The sequence below is a fragment of the Triticum aestivum genome, chromosome 1D, assembly GCF_018294505.1.
Source record: "Triticum aestivum cultivar Chinese Spring chromosome 1D, IWGSC CS RefSeq v2.1, whole genome shotgun sequence".
In the NCBI taxonomy this organism is placed as follows: domain Eukaryota; kingdom Viridiplantae; phylum Streptophyta; class Magnoliopsida; order Poales; family Poaceae; genus Triticum; species Triticum aestivum.
In genome coordinates this window covers 884,134-891,240 of record NC_057796.1, presented here as the reverse complement: position 1 = coordinate 891,240, position 7,107 = coordinate 884,134, and the positions used below count along the sequence as shown (strand labels likewise).

The 7,107-nt window shown below is 43.8% G+C and overlaps 1 pseudogene; it reads left to right on the top strand.

The window, feature by feature from the left end:
- The first annotated feature begins 1,869 nt into the window (after positions 1-1,869).
- LOC123179764 (disease resistance protein RGA5-like) lies at positions 1,870-6,769 on the top strand (annotated as a pseudogene).
- Positions 6,770-7,107: the final 338 nt, after the last annotated feature.

The window sequence follows — 7,107 nt, the reverse complement described above, 5'->3', positions numbered from 1 at the left end:
TGTGGTAGACAAGTGGTGGAGCGGTGTTTCATTTACCGCATCAATGACGACGGATATCGGCGGCGTGGCGCAGCAGGGTCTCGACGATGGATGTGTTATGATGCACGCACGTAGGAAGGTGGCGTTTTCTGGCGCCATGGTGGCACGACGGTGAGCCTGGCAAGGTCGATGTTAGGCTTCGTGTGATATCTGTTTGGTATTCGGCTTAGACAATTGGCATCCCTTCATTTAGGAGAAGTGACAGATGTTGCCAAGATGGTGCCTTCAGACTTACTGTTGTATTACTTTATATTGTCTTTGTGAATAATTAATAAAATGGATGCATGGATTGCCCAAATGCAGAAACCGGGGGTCATCCACTTTTCGAATAAAAATCCCTAACGCTGGGTCCACAGACACGGGAGACAAGTCTATGGACACAAATCTCGAAGCCGGCCATCCAACGCTAAACGCATATACTTCATCAAACACGATATAATTCATCAAAGTCCGGATAGAAAATAGCACAAATCATCTATACATAGGATGTAAATAAGTCTAGTACAACAATACTTCAAATTCAGCGAGAAATAGTTCAAATTCAACTAGATTAACCGGATGTCGAACAAGTTTTTTCATGAACAGATCATGTCGCCCCGCACATATGTATGTAAATGGTCTGCCCTCTAGTCCGGGGTTAGTTTTCATGCTGTAGACGTGGAGTCCCAGTACAACTCCTTCTAATACTGGTATAAATACAGTTCATCGTCGGGGAGACCCAGTACGGCGCCTCAAGAAGAGTAGCAGGCCATCGTTTAATTACACACACCGAACCCGGAAGAAAAATCACTGCACCAGTGGCTCCAAATCTCTCCTTGGCATCGGATGCAAAGAATACAAAATTTTCTTATTTTAGTTGTCAGTTCTATTTTACAAATGAGTTTCTTATGTGTAGTAAGTGTAAAGAAATTTCATATCGAATCATTTTTTCTTATTTTATTATTTTCATAAAATTTACAAAAAATGGTCTCATCACACATAAAATGATGTTAGTGCAAATATACCATATGATGCCTTACATTAACTCAGTTTTTTAAAATTTATTTTATTGAATCCTTTTTTTTCTAGAAATTAGTGTGAACTACAAATGTGCCTCATGATTAACTTGATTGATGGATTTGAAATTTCATTACACCAATATATACGTTAATTGATCTTGTATCACAGTGTAATTCATATCATGTACTCACTCTGTATCAACTTTGTACTAACTCTAGTACAAGGTCGTAGTAAGGTTAAGATACTTATTTTGGGACGAAGGGAGTATTAAATAATTTAGTATAGTTTAATTTTATGATATTTTCTTTAGTGTTAACTCACCAAGCTTATTTTTTGACCTAATTGTTTAATTCATATCATATACACACACCGAATCATGAAGAAAAATCACTGCATCATCAAGTTACACCGCAACGTGAAGAAGAATCACTGCATAATAAAAAACACTGCTTTACATGACCGTCCAGAGAGCACGGGCCGCTCCAAATCTTATCTCCTTGGCGCCTCTAACAAAGCATGGGATGCCATGCCAGCATTCTCTAGGGTCACTGCAGAAAACAGCAGCAAGGCAGCGTGGGCTCACTGCAGCAAGACAGCAATCATGCAATTAGTGGAGGGGTCACTCACGCACATGGACGGACTGCTGCATACCACCATCCATCTGTAGCACCTCATTTTCTCCAGCTCTATCATTAGAAGCAGCTCTACCATGGCGATGTGTAAAAACTAAAAACAGAGCTTTACATGACCGTCCAGAGAGCACGGGCCGCTCCAAATCTTACCTCCTTGGCACCTCTAACAAAGCATCGGATGCCAGACATCGTGGGCTCGACACTGCAAGACATCGTGAGGTCACTGCAGCAACACATCTATTATGCAATTTAAGGTGGAGGGGTCACTCGCCCACTCACGCACATCACATGGACTGCTGCACCATCCATCTGTAGCAGTAGCACCGCCAACTCTTATCAATCAACCCAGCGTCTCCTCTGTGTCTCCAGCTCTATCAATCAACCCATCGTCACCACCAACTCCTCTGCTACAGCAAGAAAACACACCCCTCCACACCCAAGCCATGGAAGCCGCCATGATCCCTTTGATCAAGAAGCTCGGCGGCCTACTCGCGGACGAGTACAACCTGGAGAAGCGCGTGAGGAAGCGCGTCGAGTCTCTGATCACAGAGCTGGAGATGATGCACGCCGTTCTACGCAAGATCAGCGCCAAGCCAGCCGAGCTGTTTGACGAGGAGGTCCTCATTTGGGCGGGCAAAGTGAACGAATTGGCTCCTCTGTTAGTGTGAAAAAAAAATTTGAACACCCAATTCTAAATTCCTGGATCCGCCACTGCTCCTACCATATGGAGGACGCCGTCGACGCTTTCATCGTGCGCGTGGAGGACGTTGGCCATAACCGTGGCTCCAACAACATGAAGAACAGAGTCAAGAAGTTCCTCAAAAGGGCTACCAAATTGTTTACCAAGGGTAAGGCTCTTCATCAGTTTTCTAATGACATTGAAGAAGCTCAGCGGCTCTCCAAGGAGTTGGGCGAGCTGCGCCAAAAGTATATGAGTGACGCGGACACCAAAGGTAATGCTGATGCCATTGACCCTCGCCTCAAGGCGGTGTACAAAGATGTCACAGAGCTCGTTGGGATAGATCATGTAAGAGATGAGCTGATCAAGAAGCTGTGACTGCAATGAGAGGTCCAAGGACCAATTGAGGACCATGTCTATTGTTGGATTTGGCGGACTCGGCAAGACAACTCTGGCCAAAGCAGTGTATGACAAGATCAAAGTGCAGTTTGATAATGTAGCTTTTGTTTCCGTATCTCGGAATCCTGACATGGCCAAGATTTTAAAGAAGGTCTTATATGAACTTGACAAGAGCAAGTATGCAACCATCAACGAAGCTGCTAGGGACAATGAACAACTCATCGATGAACTGAGAATGTTTCTTCAGGACAAGAGGTATGTATGTAGCAGCAAATTATTATCATTATTCTTTTCAGGAGAGCATGTAATGCTGGCTAGTAAATACCGTGTCCCAACTAAGTTTTATTTTGGTTTTGTTAAATGGCGCTGATATTAGGCCTTACATTTTTGTTTCATATGCCTCTTCAAATTATGCACTATATATGGTTATCTTTTTTATAAATTTCATGAGATGGCAATACCGTCTCTTAATTAATTTGGTGCTGACTTGGCAAAACATATATAGACCTAGTTATGTTGGTTGATTTGTAAAGTAACGCAATAAAAAATACAGGTACCTCATTGTAATCGATGACATATGGGATGAAAAAGCATGGGAACTTATTAAGTGTGCTTTCACTGACAACTGCCTTGGTAGTCGAGTAATGACTACCACCCGCATAGCCGGTATATCTAATGTATGTTGCTCTTCTAGTGATGATATAGTATATCAGATGAAACCACTTCCTGATGATGACTCTAGAAAACTCTTCTACAAAAGAATATTTCCTCAAGGAATCAAGTGTCCTGATGAGTTGGAGGAGGTATCTAGAAAAATCTTAAAGAAATATGGTGAAGTACCACTAGCCATCATCACTATTGCAAGTATTTTAGCTAGCGATGGTCCAGATAAACAGATCAAGCCAAAGTATCACTGGGACAACATACTTGGCTCTATTGGTCGTGGACTTGAAGAAGGTGATAGTGCAAAGGACATGCAGAGAATATTGTCCTATAGTTATTATGATTTACCTTCTCATCTGAAGGCTTGTTTATTATATCTCAGTATATTTTCAGAGGATTTTGAGTTAAGGAGAGACCGATTGATATGGATGTGGATAGCCGAAGGCTTTGTGCAAGGTGGAAAAAAAGAAACTGGACTATTTGAGCTCGGAGAGAGTTACTTCAATGAACTTGCAAATAGAAACTTGATTCAACCAATAGATGTTGATGCTACAGGTAAGGTGGAAACTTGTCGCATGCATGATATGGTGCTTGATTTGTTATGTTCCCTGTCGAGTGAACAAAACTTTGCTACAATATTAGATGGTACTCAATAGAGAAAACCTATTTCGCACAGCAAGGGTCGTAGATTGTCTTTTCAAAATAGCATGTCAGAGCTCACCACCCATCGGGTCGATGCCACAAGTATCTCACAAGTGAGGTCTGTTGTTCTCTATAGAACAAATATTGATCTAATCCAGACTATTTCATGCTTTCAAGATTTACGTGTATTGGATTTGGAAGGTTGTGATCTTGGGAGAAATCGCCACAATATTGATCTCAAGCATATTGAGAATTTATTACACCAAAGGTATCTGGGGCTAAGAGGAACTTCTGTTCGCTAGCTCCCCGTGGAAATAGGAAAGCTACAGTTTTTGGAGACACTCGACTTAGCAGAAAATGGATCAACTCTAGCAGTGATTCCAACAAGTGTTGTCCGTCTAACACGTTTGATATGCCAAAATGCAGCCGATTCAGCGTTACCAGTTGGGATCGGGAAGCTGACGTCATTAGAAGAGCTGAAAGGATTACTGGTGGATGTGAAAGAGCTTGGGAAACTGGTCGAGCTGAGAGTGCTCTACCTTTACTGGAATGGAAGCGATGAGAGCATGTATAATTCTTTGGTGGTGTCCCTGGGCAAGCTGCGGAAAATGCAGAGTCTAACAATTTTCGATGTAGGGGATGCAAGGTCTGATGTCAGTTGGGATGGTTGGATGCCCACCCCACAGCTTCGGTACCTTTGGTTTAAAAGATGTACCACGACATTGCCTAGGTGGGTTAATTCATTATCATTTCCCCTCCTCTCCTCCATGCATGTTTCAGTAGACAGAGTGCGACCGGAAGTTGACATTCAAATCCTCGGGAAGCTTCCCGCTCTTCATTTTTTCTGGCTTTGGGTAAACAAATCTCAGCACACTCGTGCCGAAACATTCGCCATTGGCCCTAATGCATTCCCATGTTTGAGAGAGTACCAGTTCTATGGTTTTATCATGGGGCCATCTATATTTCCACGAGGAGCTATGCCAAGGCTTGAAGTCCTGGTGTTCTCAGCCCAAGCGTCAGATATTGTCGGCGGTGACCTGGATGTCGGCATGGAGCACCTCCCTTCCCTCTAGCAAGTCAAGGTTTGCCTTTGGCTTGAGGAAGGCAACTCTTCAGATAAGTGCAAGGAGGAAGTGGATGTTGTGCTGAGGCATGCAGCGGACACCCATCCCAACCATCCCACCGTTCGTACCATTCGTGGGTCCTTTCTCTCAGGTTTCTTCTGTAGATTATGGCTTAATTTTGGCGGCTGCTAGGCGTCATCCGCCTGCTAATATCGCATTTAGTATCCTGCAAAACTGCCGCTGGATTTAATTATGCGCGGCCGTCGGATTGAAGCCACGTGTTCACCCTCCCGACCAGTTCCCGTTGTCGTTACCCGTGTTGCTACAACCGTTTCGTGGAAGCATAATCCCCACCTCCTCTGCACCCGCCCGAGGTCAGGGCGAGGATGAGATCCACGCCGCCGACGCCGCGTCGCCTCTACCACAGCCGCGGCCAACGCAGCACCGACTCTACCACCACCGCAGACGACGCAGCATCGCCTCTACCTCGCCGCCGTCGACGCAGCAACACCCCCGTACACCTTCCAGCGCCATGGCAGCTCACCACATAGTTCGATCTATGTTGTCGGCCGCCATGGATCGAAGCTCCGGTGCTCCATCGAGCAGGAGGAAGGCCAGATCGGCCCCGATTCTCGCCGGCGAGCCGATTCGCCGGTCTGGAGCTGCAAGGGAGCTCCGTGATCCTCCTGTCTTCTCTGCAGAAGCCTCTCGGGCAAGCTCCTCACAGGGTTGGTTAAGTTGCAAGCTCCTCACATGCATGAAGCATCAAGTTGTTTTGACTTCTGCTATGTCAACAATTATGTTTCTCTCTCTGATCACTGTCCTAAAAAAAGGCAGTATGAATTGCAGCATATCTCCTTATGTCAACTGAAAATTCCTGAAAGTGTGTACAGAAAAAACTCCTCCCAATTTCAGTTTAGAACTGCTCCAAACAAAATGTGCTGGGGGAGGTCGTCTGAAAAATGCTCCTTACACTTTCAGTTAAAAAATGCACCAAAAAAATGTGCAGGGGGAAGTCAATTCAGGACTGTGTATAATTTGCTCCTTGCAAATTTTAGTTAAATATTTGAAAAAACAAAAAGGCGGTGGGGGTTATCTGTATGTGTGGTGAATGCTCCTAACAAAGTACAATCAAGTTTGAATAAAAGTCCCCAATGTGAGCTTACTTGTAAATGCTGCATATGTTGTGAAAATTATAAAGCACCGGTGCTATTTTGACTATGTTGCATCGTTTTAAACAGCGGTCATGCTTGACAAAAGTTCCTTTACTAGGAAAAAATAGATAGAAATGTTGCATCTGGTAGGAAAAGCTAATTTGTATTACAAAAAACATTATCAACTTGATTACTTTGCTTGTAGCACTGTGACCATTGAAGTAGAAAGATGTGGAAGCATTTTGTTTAGTATCATGAGGTGAAAACATAGAAACATGAACACAAAATCTGATGTAAATACATCTTTTATGCTAGAAGCACTACTTTCTTGCATGTTATACCTTTTTTTTACTGACATTGTGAAAACTTTTTTCTGCACAACAAAAATAGGCTGCTGGTGCTGGAGGTGATGATGATGAGAGCTACATTATGGGGCGAATTTCTGCTGCGAATGGAGTTAGTATGGAAGGGATGATTAATGCTGGTGATATCCAACAGGATGTCGATGATGCAATATCATCGCAACCACTTGTTCCATATGTGGGCTTGACCTTTGATCAGTTGACGATGCAAGGCAATTCTACAACGCATATGTTTTCAGGCATGGGTTTGGAATCAGAACATCTGCTTCAAAAAACAGCCAGGCCAGAGGACCCACAAAGCTAATTAGCAGGACTTTGACGTGTGTTCATGCACGACCCGATGGAAGCAAAAGTGAATCTGATAGCACTACAGATAGTATTGCAACAGAGTCAAGCAACACTGGCAAACACCCTGGACTTTGGATGAACATGGCAGACACAAGAAAAAGGAACAGGTTGCAACGTCACGATTGC